The sequence below is a fragment of the Culex pipiens genome, chromosome 2 (assembly GCF_016801865.2).
Source record: "Culex pipiens pallens isolate TS chromosome 2, TS_CPP_V2, whole genome shotgun sequence".
Taxonomy (NCBI): Eukaryota; Metazoa; Arthropoda; class Insecta; order Diptera; family Culicidae; genus Culex; species Culex pipiens.
The window spans coordinates 208,987,658-209,004,126 of NC_068938.1; positions in this window are offsets into that span (position 1 = coordinate 208,987,658).

Here is a 16,469-nt window from a genome sequence, read left to right on the forward strand (position 1 = left end):
ATTCCCACGATTTAAAAAAATAAAAATTGGACGCCCTAATCTTTAGAGCTTTTGAATGTATGTATATTGATTAGAAAGTTGCAATACATCCCGTAACGAAATTATGTCGATTTAGCTCTCAAACTGTTGAGAAATAGCAGATTTTTTTCCTAGTGATCTTAATAAAGTACACTGGACAAATTTATAAAGTCCATGGGACAATTTTGACAAATTTTATTATTTGAAAAAAAAAACATTATCAATCCAAAAATGACGATGATACCCTAATCAAACTTATGGTTGATTCACTGTTTTGTTTTTATATACATCCCGTTTGTTTAATTTGTCGTACACTCAACCCCCGGTGGTTGGTCACATTTTCGTTTGACACTTTTATAGTTTGTACCCCGTTGGTTGGTCAAAGTCAAACTAAAAAGTAACGATCTGTCACTTTTTACACGGCGCTCACGCACACTATCAAAACATACGTTTGAAAGTTTGCGTGAACTCCGTGTAAAAGGGGTGTCAAACTAAAAAATTACCCCGTTCGTTTGACAACAGTTGGTGTCAAACCAACTGCTAAAATGCATAAAAATATACTGGAATGTTTATAAAGAAAAGAAGTTAATCAAAATAAAACACTAAATGTTACCTTAACAAATATTTTATTGGATTGCACAAACTTTGCTCAAACTCATTTATTTAAACGGAGTAAAAATAGTTGAGTTTAACAACATTAAAGGGTTAAAAAGCTTCATCAGTAGTGACGCCTGTAAGAATATATTTTTGCATTTCAGACACCTGAAATTTTAATTATTTTTCCAAAAAAGCAGGAAAGGCTTCATCCATAAAGTACGTCACGCTAAAATCAGCCAAAATTTACCCCCCCCCCCCCTCCCCCCTTTTGTCACGCTTTCCCTATACTTATAACACGCAATGTCACACTTTCTCAGACCCCCCCTCCCCCCCTAGAGCGTGACATACTTTATGGATGACGCCAAATCGCCAGCTCAACTTAAAAAAATAATCGAAATGCAATTACACCATTTTTATTGCAGCTTTATTGAACCTTAATTATAATTGATCACTGCGGAGGCAAAACTCTCTACTCAGTAAAAAAAATGTTGAAAATGTGGTTGGAAAAATATTTCCACTTTTTTGAGTAATTTTATCAAGAATTATGTTTAAAAATGTGAAATTCAACAGAAACTGATGAAAAATTTCATTTTTACCATATTTTTTAACTGTGTATAGTCTGCACCGATTTTTTTTTTTCATTTTAAGTGGATTGGAAATGATTCGTTGACTTTTTTTTAAATGAATAATGACTTTTTTTAAATTGCGTTCAAATGCAACTTCAATTCCTGGATTGAAATCATGTTTTGGGGAACTGTAAAGGTCAAAAGGTGAGGCGTTGAAATCTACGTCTTTTACTCAATTTAGTCAAAATTTCACGAGTGACAAGTGCACGACGAAATGATCCCTAGCATTTTGCTGGTTTTTTTTAGGACGCGCTACTCACACATGGGATGAATAAAACGCATTCTTGGGATATTTTAAGAGGCAGTAGGTATTTGTAAATATTGCTCGGTTTGTTCTAGAAGTCGTATCGAGGTGCTCCGATTTGGATGAAACTTTCAGCGTTTGTTTGTCTATACATGAGATGAACTCATGTCAAATATGAGCCCTCTACGACAAAGGGAAGTGGGGTAAAACGGGCATTGAAGTTTGAGGTCCAAAAAACATAAAAAATCTTAAAATTGCTCGCATTTCAGTAAAACTTCATCATTTCCAACTCTCTTAGATGCATTCGACAGGTCTTTTGAAGCACTTCAAAATGAGCCATAGACATTCAGGATTGGTTTAACTTTTTCTCATAGCTTTTGCAAATTACTGTTAAAAATTGATTTTTTTAAAACCTTAATATCTTTTTGCAACAGCCTCCAACACCCATACTCCCATAGGTCAAAAGTTAGGTAATTTCATGGACTATAAGCCTACGGTAATAACTTTTTGGCCAATCGCAGTTTTTCTCATAGTTTTTCGATTTTTCTATAACAAACTTTTTACAACGTTAGTTTTTGCCCTGTAGGCTCCCATAGCGGCACTTTTTGGTCTCAATTTTGTCATATTCGGAATCCTCGGAAAATTTCACGTTAGTTAGAAGTATTGGAGTTGTAATTTTGATTTAAAAAATAATTAAATAAAACATTTTTGAAAAAAGAAATAGATCTTATTTCCCTTTGATCAATACGTCAAATGCTGTATCAAGTAGGCGAAAACCTGTTTTACCCCTAATCCAACAAATTGTTAAATAGTAGTTTATGCAACAAGTTGCAAAAAGAGGATTTTTTCAGCACGAGTCGTACATTTATCCAACGAGGTTCACCGAGTTGGATAAATACGAAGAGTGCTGAAAAAATCAAGTTTTGCAACGAGTTCCATACAACATTTTTTGTAATTCACTGAGTGAAATTTTATGTCAAATTTTCATGTATTTTGTCAATAAATCGTTTAAATCAAAAAAATGTTGAAAAGTGTTACATTTAGAAACAAGTTATTTTGAAAAGTGTTGCTATTCGATTCTGTTATTTTTGGTACAGAAAAGTAGGCTATTTCATCGTTCAAGAATGACAGGAAAAGTAAGTAGTTTCACGACGGAATTGCAAAAAAATATTTTAATTCATTCTAAATAGCAATTTTTCCAATCAAATTTACAACTCCAATACTTCTAACTAACGTGAAATTGTCCGAGGATTCCGAATATGACAAAAATGAGACCAAAAAGTGTCGCTATGGGAGCCTACAGGGCAAAAACTAACGTTGTAAAAAGTTTGTAATAGAAAAATCGAAAAACTATGAGAAAAACTGCGATTGGCCAAAAAGTTATTACCGTAGGCTTATAGTCCATGAAATTCCCTAACTTTTGACCTATGGGAGTATGGGTGTTGGAGGCTGTTGCAAAAAGATATTAAGGTTTAAAAAAATCAATGTTTGACAGTAATTTGCAAAAGCTAAGAGGAAAAGTCAAACCAATCCTGGTTGTCTATGGCACATTTTGAAGTGCTTCTAAAGACCTTTCGAATGCATCTAAAAGAATTGAAATCGATGAAGTTTTACGGAAATGCGAGCAATTTCAAAATTGTTTATGTTTTTTCGACCTCAAAATTCAAAGCCCGTTTTACCCCACTTCCCTTTGTCGTAGAGGGCTCATATTTGGCATGAGTTCATCTCATGTATAGATAAACAAACGCTGAAAGTTTCATCCAAATCGGAGCACCTCGATACGACCTGTTACAGATTGGTGAAAAACTCGCTCTTAAATCACTTTAAAATGTATCGTTGTCACATCTTTTTTGAACGGCAAATTTTTCATATGTTTTAATTTAAAACAGATTTGAGATTTAGCCTTTTGAAACAATATTTTAAGAAATGTGAATCAAACTTGAGATGGATTAAATTGGAAAATGGGACACTTGTTTAAAAATAATTGTAGTATACTTTTCGACAGCAAATTCAATTTTAACATAACAATGCAGGTTTAGGCATGAAATTTTATTTTTAAAACAGTATTTCTTGAAAAATATCATGATTCGGGTCCAAATTTCGGACCAAAAATCAAATGATTTTGGATTTTTTTTGTGATAAAAAGTTATCTTCAAAAGTGGGTAGTTTTTTTAGAATGTGATTTTTTTTTAGAAGAGTCGTGGCCAATACCTTTTATCCAATTTTGTCGAAAAACTAAATTGATTAGAAGATTTCTTCACAATTAGTTGCCAGAATTGTATAGACACTTTTATGGACAAACCAAAAAAAAAAAATGGTTCCTTTGATCACAGAAAAACCGCCTGGAAAATCTGAGTAAAAAAAAACAACAACAATTACTCATCCTCACAGTTGAATGGACTGTGGTTATACACTGAAATTTCACAGAAAATTAGTTTTTTTTAATCGAGCCCAAACATACTAAATCAATTTGATAATCAACGCAGCAAAATGCATTTCATGCTGTTTTCAATTGATTAGACTTTTATTTCCTTTAGACCTATGAAGATTTTGAACAAAAATTTGTTTGGGCTAGTATTTTAAGTGTATTTAAATAAATTTATTTTAGACTAGATTAAGAATAGCATTAAATCTTATTTATTTAACGATATTGATTAAAACCTTCAAAACATATGTTTAAACTTGTTTTCTATTTGTAACAAAATATTCATAGAAATTCAATAAAATTAGCATTTCCGAGTTTTCAAGTTACAATGTCACCACGGCAGCTAATTAATTTATGTTTCATTCGAAGTCAAGCTTCCGTAGAATTTAAATGGCAAATTTCCCACTAGCATAATGAAAACTGATTTCCGGAAAGCACCCAGCTACGCCAGCACGCCCATTTTAACATTATGGCATGGCCTTCAATTTACTTCAATCAATTTTCATTTCCAACCACTTTCCTTGAATCAACATCGAACGCCGTCCCGTTCTGCATTCCATTTCGAAGTTCAAACAGTTTTCAAAGGCCGACGACCCCTCTCCGCCCTGGAGCCCAGTCATTAAGTTTTCAGCTGAATTAATTTCCAAAGTTCAGTGCAGGTTGGCGCGCTCGTTGCCTATGATTTCCAAATTCGAAGTTTTTCTTTTTCCTGTAATGAAAGTCAATCAATGCTGACACAATGTCACTCAAACAAGCACCATGTAGGTACTACAGAGCGTTTTTCCTGTGGCGGAAACGTACGTCCTCCACCAAAAAGTGAATCTTAAGTCACTCAATCTTCATCATCACTGCGAGCGCGCTCGCGCGCGTTCACTAATGTTTTCTATTTTGATAATCTTCGTTGAGTGTTTTGACTCAACTTTGAACTTGAGAAGTGGAAGTTTGCCAGGGGCCCAAAAATGTGACAAATTGCGTTTCGAAAGAAAAAAAAAACACAACGACAATTGGAGGAAAATTAGAAACACATTTTCCTGGCAGCCACACGGCGGGGATGCTTGGGAGATTGATTTTTTTCTTGCGTTCGTTTCGTTCTTGCTCGGTTTCGAATGTTGAGAAAAACCAGGGGAAAGCCCACGATGATTTCTGGTTTTGGCAGCTGGTTGCAATCACAGTGCTTCGGGGCAAGAGAAAATACACGTGTACTATTTGGGAACATTTCGGGTTCTGTTGATTTTGGTGGTGATCCCAACTGCCACAGGAATAGATGCAAAGTTATGTGGGAAGTCATGTAATGAGGAAAAATGTAAAACATAAATCAATCCGAACGAATAACAAGTTGTCAAGAGATTTACGATTTGGTGTGGTCGGGAAATTACATAAATTTCCACCCGTAATTAGGCGACCCAGATTAGTGGGTAGGACGGTTTTAATGGATCCACGATAAGGTTTAATTTGGTGCTTCACTGTCAAAAGGAAATATTTAGAAAGTTATTTCGAAATATTTTTTACTTAAAGTAACTTGAAAACGTTTGCAATTGTTACAAAGATAGGTTGAATTAATCAAAACTAATTTTTAGCTTGACTATTTAAGTAGAAATTTTACATTTAACTTTTTATAAAAAAAATTCACAACAAACACATAGCAATGATGTTGTTGATTTTGTTGGGGGAACTTTAACCTTATGGGTCATTCGCTCCCGTTGGTAAAAACATAGCAATGATAAACTTAAAAACAAAAACTCATCTGGGGGTTGGCGTAGTTGCCGACCGCCAAGGGCGCCGCCGAAATCGGTGATAGTACTATTTTTGATGTCATTCATAGCATTCTCATTAGGTATTTAAAACAGATAGGGCGCCAAAATATAAAGTTTTTTTTTTACAAATAACTGGATAATTTGGTTTATCATATTTAAAAATGATTTAGAGGCGTCAAAATCAATTGTATGAATATTTCTACAGAAGTGTTCTTAAAAATGTATAATAAATGCTAAATTTATTTTGTCATCAAAGAAGCGCCCGCTCAAGTGGCACAAAGTTCAAGGAGTTCTAGAGCAGATTTTCAAAATAAATACAGCATTAAAGTTTGGACCGTAATATAATGAAGTTTAAGCCATACCTTCCAGACTACAAAAAATGTCCAACTATATGTTATTTTCACGATAACTTGACTGTGAATCTTGATTCGCAAAATTCAGAAAAAAATTGGTCATATTTCAAGCTTTTTAGAAATAGGAGTAATTTTAACAATAAAACTTTTACTTTTCTTTTGAAGTTCTAGCATTCTCGAGATTCAAAAAAATGGGCTTTGAAATATTTTCAGCATCATTTCCCTTTTATAAACATCTTCGTGCATTGAAATTTCCCTACGCTTTTTCCAAATACTAGATTTTTGAAATAGGAAAACTGCTGTAAATTGCTGTATTTTTCAGAGTACACAAGCTGGTGTTGAAAAATTGGTACACACTCAGATTTTTCTGCGAGATTCGGTAGAAAACTGCCGAAATCAGAACAACTTATCGATTAATGTTTTTGGCTGTTCAAGTGCCTTTAACCTGAAAACTATGCATTTTATCAAAAAATATACAGAGTCATTATCGATTGAAAATTTGATTTTGTATCTGAAAAGAATTTTCTTAAATATCGCTTAGCAATATTCTAGAGTTAATTTCATAGATTTTTACAGTTTTGCTCCTGTTACGTTTTATAAAATAACAGTAAATATAGTTATTTTTTTACACGTTTACACAGTTACTTTTTGAATCGTCTAAAACGCTCTGATAATGAGAAACTGTTCAAACTTTTATTGTCTGGAAAATGATTTTCAGTTAAAAACAAACAAATAATATTTTATCACGGTTTAAAAATATTTATATAGATTTGTTAGAAAAATTTATAACTTTGTAGAATATGGAATTCAATTTTATGAATTAAAACTAAATCAAAAAAAATGAATCTAAAAAATAATATCATAAAAAATATTTCAAAGCAACGTATGTGCGAATCAATAAAAATGAATTACAATTTCTTATCTTCATATTTTTAATCAAATATATACTATTATTATTACCATTGAAATAAGTTTCATCATTAATTGCGCAAGATTTTGAATGATTTTTAATTGATTTCTACGAAATTTGGTTCTGCCGCTGCATGTTGAAAAATTATACTTATTGCTTTTATTTTTTAATTTTGAAGAAGTAATCATAAAAAACTGTTATTCTGATTTTAACCATTAAACCACATTTAGGTCTCCAATTGGGTCCTAAAATTAAGCCTAAATTAGGGATATTATTGTTCACAACGTTAAAGCTTAGTTTTCTGAGCACAATAACCTTTTGTACGACCGCAAAGGATTTAAAATGGATTTTAAATTCAACTTCTAAAAATTAATTCGCGGCCCTTCTTGACAAAGGTCCTACTTGACAATTCTTTCCAAGGGGACCATAGTTGATCCATCGTAAAATGCTGTCTTGTCATTTTTTATTTTTTTTGCATAAAATGAAACAAAAGCGATCAGAAATGGTTTTTAATCTTGTTTTTTTCACAGTTTTACATAAAAATTTACATAAGGCTTCAGGACCCTGTTGCAATTATACTATCAAAATTCATTGAAGAAATAACCTAAATTTACCAAAAAGGTTGTAAATTTGGGTGGGGCGCCAAATTGATGCTTCACCAAGGGCGCCGTGGACCCAAGGTATGGCTCTGATTACAAGACTCATTTTCGAAAGTTTCAAGCAAGAAAAGCACGCATGAAAAACAATTCTTGAAAGGCTGGGAAAATTCTATTTAGAAAATTTTCTATTTAGAAATTTAATGAAAAAATAATATTACTCGGTGTCATGTAATAAGCCCTCATTTTTAAATGTTAATCAGTAAAACTATTGTAAAATTTTCAGCTTTTCAATAAAAATTATTTTATAATTTTAAAATCTACTCTCACACGGAGAAAAGGAGTTCCCAAAATCGTGAACAAGCGTTCATGAAATTCTGAACCACGAACAAAGTGTGTAATTTCCATGGTACGTTTTCGATTTTCTTAAATTTCATTTAGCAATATTCTAGAGTTACTTTCATTGATTTTTACAGCTTTGCTACTGTTACGTTTTATAAAATAACAGTATAACAGTGTTGATCATAAACATTCTGAATGGTAAATTTGATAAACCAGCTTTCAGAGAAAAATCTGTCAATCAGTGGACAAACTTTAATAAATTTAACAGTTAACCGAATTTGGTTCTTACGATGAATTGGCTTTCATTCGTTTTTGGAAAAAAAAACTATCGTAACTGTGAAAACAGATGTGATTTTTTTTTCGTAGATACAAACTAATTCCATCACAAATGAAACGCAAAATTTGCCCTCCAGAACGTGAATTCAATTTGTCTTACATCGCATCCACTTCCAAATTGAACGTCTGTAGCAGTAATTTGATATTTCTTGCAGCAGTGCCAGTGTAAAGGAAATCGCTTCGGATGATACATTTTCATATTTTCATCGATACCGTGTGTCACCGATACCACTTTTTGCCGTTTTCTTTTTTTGCTTGCTACAGCAGGTCGAAGGAATAAGGATTCAATTTCCCACAACAGCACATGGATATCAAATTTATGGAAGTGCTTCTTCGAAGCCACGGTATTTTTTCTGCTTCACCGGTAAGCACGGAGAAACAAAAAACGTGTCACAACGCGGCTCATCTTCTTCTTATGAAGAGTAGTGTCCCGGTTTAAAAAAAAAACCGTTCCTGCCGGGGTGGCCACATGCGCGTTTTTTCTGTGTTCTAAGCTCGAAACCTGGAAGAAACACGAACCAAAAAAAAAATATGCTCATCAACCTAATCGAATTACGTGAAATTCTACACTTGAAAATGTCTGCCCCGAAATTCATACTGTAAAACTGTAATGCGGTGTGACAGAGAAGAAAAAAAAGAACGCCGCCTAGAGAAACCCTTTTTTGTTGCACCTCAAGTTGGCCCAGACGACGGCGTCCGGGGAAAATCCTCCGCTGGATTAAGACGTCTGTCTTTGGGCTTTGGGTGTGTGTTTCAAGAAGCACCTCGTAAATTTTGCTTCATTTAGGCAGCGGTTTAGTTTTGGTTCAGTTGTGGGCAAAATGATGGTCGGTTCTTGTCGAGAAAGGAATAGAAAGTTGACACACGAAGAATGTCATTGTCAGCTTGGATTTCATCAGTTGTCTCAAGACTTGTGTAAAATGCTACAAGGAAACAGCATGCAATTCCATCGAGCACCTTTTGTTAGCATATCAGCACTTTGACATTTAATTACATCTTCTAATAGACGTATTAAACTGAAATCGTGTAATAAATAGCTCAGTTGGAAGCGGAGATACAAATTTCCATAGAAAGTTTGGGAAATATTAAAACTGAGATTCAGGTGTTCCACAATTGTGGGAGGCACAACAACATCCCACAATTATGAAACAGGCCATTTGGAGGCAGTGTTTTGCTGCTCTAGACAAATTAGTCTTGGAATGAAGTTTTTTGTTCAAAAAGAACTACTTTTACTAGTGAAATAACAAGATAATGTCCAAATGAAAGTTCTAAAAATAGTAAGGTCGACAGAAAAGCTACTTTTGGCATGCTATTGACAAATTATCATAAAAGTGTTCCGAATTTGTGGGTGTTCCGAATATGTGGGATGACTGTACTTACCGTCAATAAAAAAAACCAGAGCAGACAAGTTTATTATAGTACTAATTTGAGTGCTGAAAATTTGAAACTTCCAGCATCTATATCGAAAGTTAAACAGACGGATGCCAAACTATATTTCTACACAATTTCCACAAAATTTCTGCAACAATTTCTAGCGCTTTGGGATGTGTGTGTGTGTGTGTGCAACCAACCAAACGGGACCACGCGGTCGCTTCTTACAAATTGAGTTGTTTCCATGTATTTTTTTAGATCTACATTCTATACATGCAAATAACTCGCATAGGCATTTGGAAGGTGTTAGCTCTGCCGAGCTTCGGTGACCCATTTCTACGCTGGCTAGCCGAACGCGAGGTACTTCAGCTTTGTCGACAAGCCCCGCCCTGAAGAACGTTTGCACCAATCGGATTCAAACGTTATTTAGAACTTCCGAACCCTTGTCAAATGGACAAGGACCCAGCGCGTATATAGTTGATGGTGGTAACAGTATTCCTAATTCCAGTCATAGCTCACCAAGTCGCGATGGCCTAGTGGTTAGCATTTTTGCTTACCAATCCAAAGGACGGGGGATCGAACCCCGACTCGAGCGACTTTGATTTTTCGTACATGTTCAGAGTTTCAAGATTTATATTTCCTATACTTTCTCGTTGGGAGCAGATGGGAATCGAACCCAGGACCATTCGCTTACAAAGCGAACACCGTAACCAGTCAGCCACGGCCGCTCCTAACAATTTCTAGCGCTTTGGGATGTTCTAAAAAAATATTTCCCGGATAAAAATGTGCCTAACCTAAAAACAGCAAAATTTGATAGCATTTTGGAAAATTTTCTCTAAGAAGATGTATTAAGTAACTATTCTCCATAGAGCAGCTCTCTACGAAATCGGCTGATTTCGCCAAAAAAAAAAAATTTATTTTTTGATTTGGCTCAAACTTTGTGGGGGCCTTCCCTATGACCAAATAAGCTATTTTGTGTCATTGGTTCACCCATACAAGTCTCCATACAATTTTGGCTGCTGTCCATACAAAAATGGTACACCCAAACGAAAAATATATCTCAAAATCTGCAACAGTGGATTTGCTGCAGAAAATGTTATATTTTATTACATTTTTTGCAGCAAGCCCATGGATCATTTTTGCCCGCGTGTAAACACGTCAGCGATCTGCAGTTCTCACCAACACATAGAATGCTGGCGCGTCCCCGAGAAACACTCTAGAGAGAACATTATGTTCGCGCTCTGTCCCTCACCATTCATCAAGCGTCCATAACGCGGTGGTAGCGTGTCGGATCAGCAACCTAGAAGTTGATGGTTCAATCCTCGTTCTGTTAAGTTTTTTTTCTGCAATACAATCAATCTGCCGTCGGTAATGACGATAATTGTCGGTAACGGGCAAAAATGTCATACCCCTATATCGCAAAAAATGCATGAGGACAGTTTTCATGCAGATTCTGATATACTTTCATGCCGCCATGTATCACAATCATGCGACCGCCGGTTGGGTGTATGTAAATATTCAAACAGTTGTAACTTTTGAGTGAATTTTCTGATCAATTTGGTGTCTTCGGCAAAGCTATAGATATTGTTGGCAACTACTGAAAAAATAGGTACACGGAAAAAAAATTTGCAAATTTTTTAATAAACTGTTTTTTACTAAAACTCAATTTCCCAAAATACGTATTTTTTGATTTTCGAGATTTTTTGATATGTTTTAGGGGACAAAAATTCGCAACTTTTGAGCCATAGAGAAACATGGTCAAAAAATCTGCCGCCGAGTCATAATTTTTTGAAAAAAATGTGATTTTTGGAAAAAATCCAACTTTTATGCGAAAACAAATTTGACATTATTTTTTGATGAAAAATTGAATTTGCAATCGAAAAGTACTTTTTGCAATTCCGTCGTGAAACTACTTACTTTTCCTGTCATTTTTGAATGACGAAATAGCCTACTTTTCTGTACAAAAATAACAGAATCGAATAGCAACACTTTTCAGCACTTGTTTTGAAAAGGAACACTTTTCAAAAAAATTTTTTGTTTAAACAATTTATTAACAAAATACATGAAAATTTTACTTAAAATTTCATTCAATGGGTGTTTTTCGGAATTGCAAAAAATGTTTTGTGGAACTCGTTGCAAAACTTGATTTTTTCAGCACTCTTCGTATTTATCCAACTCGGCGAACCTCGTTGGATAAATGGACGACTCGTGTTGAAAAAATCCTCTTTTTGCAACTTGTTGCATAAACTACTATTTCAGATTTTTTGATAAAGGGCTCTGTTTTCAAGATATAGCCACCGAAAGTTTGATTTTAGCGAAATATTTGTAGTTTTTCGATTTTTTAAAATAGTGACCATGAGTGACCATTTCAAAAAAAATTTTTTTTGAAATGTTCAGAAAATTTGCTAAAAAAATGACCAAGAGACATTGAAGATTGGACCTCGGATTGCTGAGATAGAGCCGCTGTAAGAAAAAGAAACACGAAAATTGAAGTTTTCTAAGTCTTACCAAAATAACCCACCATATACTAATGACCATATCTCAGCAAATAATGGTCCGATTTTCAATGTTAATGCATGAAACATTCGTGAAATTTTCCAATTTTTTCGAAAAAAAATATTTTGAATTTTTTTAAATCAAGGCTAGCATTTTAAATAGGTGTAATATTCAATGTTTGGCCCTTTTAAAATGCTAGTCTTGATTGTATGGGTGAACCTTATCTTATTTGGTCATAGGGAAGGACCTCACAAAGTTTGAGCCAAATAAAAAAAATAAAAATAAATTTCCGGTTTTGGTAGAGAACTGGTCCATAGTAAATTAATTAAAGTTCCATACTAATTTCAGATCCAAACAGGAGCAGCTAAACTTTAACCAAATGAGCTCAAATTTTCAGGCTAGCTTATGGGGTCATAGTACTTTAAAATTCCAGTTGATGTGGTCGAATTCCAACACTTTCGTCTTTTCCATATATCCGGGAACCACGCTATTACATATTTTTACATAAAATATAGAAAGTGTCAGCCCAAATTGACCCCAGAAAAAAATGAAAATTTAAAAAAAAATGGCGTAGGCGTATAAAGCAAGCCAAACTTCCGACCCTAATATTTTCTTAAATTTTAAGAGTTTCGAATGTTTTTCTGGATCAAAGATCGGCTGAAAAAATGATTTTTTTAATTGAAGTAAATTAAACTAAAAACATATAATTTTCCAAATCTTTAGTAAAGCCACATTTCAAGAGATTTTTTGAAAATTTGATTTCTGACTATTTTTTAAATTAGTGCAGCGGGGTTGGGTCGTAGATTGTTTGTAGTGTTTTCCCAGCTGAATTTGGATCTGCGTCCAGATTTTCTCCAAATGATCACATTATTATCTACCATATTGAGTAATTAGTAATGTTTGAAAGCCTTTCACTTAACAACAAATGATTTTGATCAAAAAATGTCATGCACTTGCGAAACAATTTTTCATGATTTAGATTTTTTTGGAAGATTTCTATTATAGAACTGTTTTGCAAAGATTTGTTTAAGAAAAACTGTTGTTTCTCAATGACACCATAATAAGCAACTCATTTCTGGGATGATAAGAAAAAAGTGCTATAAGATTAAAATGACAAACTCTCAACCATTCCTCAAACCTAAATAGAAGAATTTTGCAAAGAATTCACAAGAAGTGGGTAAAAAACCAGAAAGAAAGTAGTAATTCTGTTTGGATGTGGAAGATCGCTTTAAAAAATATATAATTTTTTGACCTTGATACCACGTCGAAAACAGCTCTATACCGAGAACTCGTTTGATTTCCTGTCAATGAAATTTCGATAAACAAGCAAAGCTACAAGCCCTGGAGGCGAAGATCTTTCACATCCTCACATTGTTGCCATTTTCCCTTGATGTCGCGAGCACACACACATCGTTAGCCCCGACGTTTGATGTGGGGACGAAAATTCGCACTCTTCCAACCCAACAGCACGGCACGTCACGCGGGTACAAAGCTCTCTAAATTTTACAACACAACCATAACAGACACTTCGTTTGGGGTTGATAGCGGAATCATAATACAAATTAAATTTTAGTAAATTATATTTTTTTTTAAATTTCAAATGGCGTTTTCAATATTTTTTAAGCTTATAAGATTGAACTTTAAATTTTAAAATCCTGCTTTTTACGAAACACCCTATTTCAACTTTTTTTTTTGCTGAAACCAAAACCGGGTGAAAATATTTTGCGCCATTCGCAGCATCCAAACAACATTTTTTCGTGTGAAACGTGCCAGCGTTCCCCCTCCCTCGAGAGCATGGGGGAACGGGTATTTCTTTTTCCGAATCGGAGCGCGATAAAAGTCTGTCACAAAAGAGTCAACTCGGAGTGATAGCCTGATGTCGTTTGTAACGTTTATTAAATTTTCCAACCGCTTTTCATGGAATGCTCACTGCAGTAAATTTTACGCGTGAAAAGTTCTAAATAGAAATTTCTCTGCGGAATATTTTTTCAAAAGAAGCATGCTTACTTAGTCGAAGGAGTAAATGGAAAATATTTGCCAATTAGCACGAAACAAAAGCTCCACAATTTCTTTCACTCAAACTCGCCGTCAGAACAGCCAAACAGCACAGATCTCTTCCGAGCCAGTTAATTAATCTGCCCGCTAATTAATACCACAGATTTGACTCATTATCACGCCCTTTCCATGCTCACAGTTAACAGCAGCAGCTGTCTTGAGCAGTGCCCACCACCGACCGAAGCGTCTTCATTAGCCCCACCAGTAAGCGCATTAATTATCGGGGAAAACAGATTATCTTCGCGTAAGATCGATCTGTCTTGCTGGTTGTACAAACATTTCAAATGGGATTTTAGACGACCAGCAACTCGTTTGAAGATGAATTCAACCGGGGAGATGGAAATTTCAATAAATTAACCGATTTCGATCAGCTGCGAGAAGATGGCATTTCTCCATGAAATCTATTGATTTAAAAACTGATTGGTCTTTTGATTTTATGATATCAAAATATTCATTAAATAAAAAATAAAAAACAAACCAATCGAAATGTACATAGTTTTTCCAATTTTTAATCAACTCTTTGAAAACTTTTCAGAGGTCATCAAATTAACTGCAAAATATAAAAACCATTATTCTTTTCAATTTCCAAGATTTTCTTTGAAAAGGTCCTATAAACTATTGTCTTTCCTTTCTTTATAATAGGACCTAATCCTTTGTCAACATTTGTTACTGTCACCGTCAGTTTAGCGAGCAATGGCATGTAATGTAAAAAAAATAATGTGTTCATTCTGACACTCGAATGTGTTTTTAGATTTAGTTTACCTCAATTTGGGCAGCAAATGACCAAGAAGTTTAAAGCTGCCAGAAATAAATGAATTCAGCAATTCCCCACGTAACAACGTAAAACAAAGTTCTCCGATCGGGCTCAAAATTTTTCTGGGGGTTCCTTGGCCGAAATGATTATACCCGTACTTTTTGGTTGGCCATTAGGGTGACCTACGCTGTGTTAGGGTGGTTCAAAAAATTGCCATTTTCGTCGATTTTCGCAAAAAACACTTTAAAAAAAAAATCATATCTGCGCGCCATTTCATCCGATTTTAGCTGTCTTAGACGCAAAAGAAAGGTGATTAGTTTGGTTGTTTGGGAAAAATATTATAAATTTTCAAAAATCTAGCTTAACATTTGAAAAGGTTGTATGAATACTTAAAATGCTGTTTTTTAGTTCTTGGAACCAAAGAGCCTATGTTTGAAAATATGTTTACCTGATTCCTCGGAAAATTTTACATAACATATCAAAAAATGGTAAAGTTATGTTTACAATACTCTGAGATACGTTTTATTGAAAATAAAAACTGGAGTTTTCAACGCACCACCCGCAAAAATGGGAAAAATCGATTTTTTCACTACAACTGCAATAACTTAAAAAAAACCATGACCTATACATGTTAGGTACCAAAAAATGCATATATCAATAAAAAAAATGTACCCTAACATGTATTGGTCATCGCTAATTTTTTTTTTAAATTATTGCAGTTTTAGTGAAAAAAAAACGATTTTTTTTTCGCTTTCGATCAGTGCATAATGGGTCTCGTGGCGCGAGGGTAGCGGCTTCGGCTGCCGATCCCGATGATGCTATGAGACGCGGGTTCGATTCCCGCCTTATCCACTGAGCTTCTATCGGATGGTGAAGTAAAACGTCGGTCCCGGTTTCTCCTGTCTCGTCAGAGGCGCTGGAGCAGAAATCCCACGTTAGAGGAAGGCCATGCCCCGGGGGGCGTAGTGCCAATAGTTTCGTTTTTCAGTGCATAATTGACAAAGGGAGCGCGTGGTCGTAAAAAATATTCAAAGTGAAAAGTGATTTCTTTTGTGATTTTCAAAGCCCTTCCTATATCATCGTTGATCGGAAAGCACGGCGTCGGGAGGATTGTGTTTAAATTTTTCGAATAAGGTTTTTTTTGCGGTGAAAAGGCCATTTCTATATAATGAACGAATGAGCGCATAATAATGATAATAATGAACGAAAGACGCACTGACAATTTGAATCGTTGAGTTAATAGTGGAGCAAAATAACTGCGTGTGAGTAAGTTTGTGTGTTAACCAGAAAGACCTTCCCAAAGCATCGTTGCTCGGAAGGCTCGCTGACGGGTCTGTTATGAAAGTCCTCCCCATAGCGTCGTAGCTCGGGAGGCATCGAAAAGCCAATACCTTATCCTACTAACCCAAAAAAAAAAAAACGTGATGCTTGAAGGAGATGCTGTGGATTCAACGGTCTCAAGCAACAAGTATATAGTGAAAAACTATGTGTGCTTGATGAATCTGCAACTTCAACTATCGGACTAACATTCCTCCCTTTCGTTGAACTGCAGGCTTCTTGGGAGGGCGCCGGTATTGACTAATAAAGTAGAG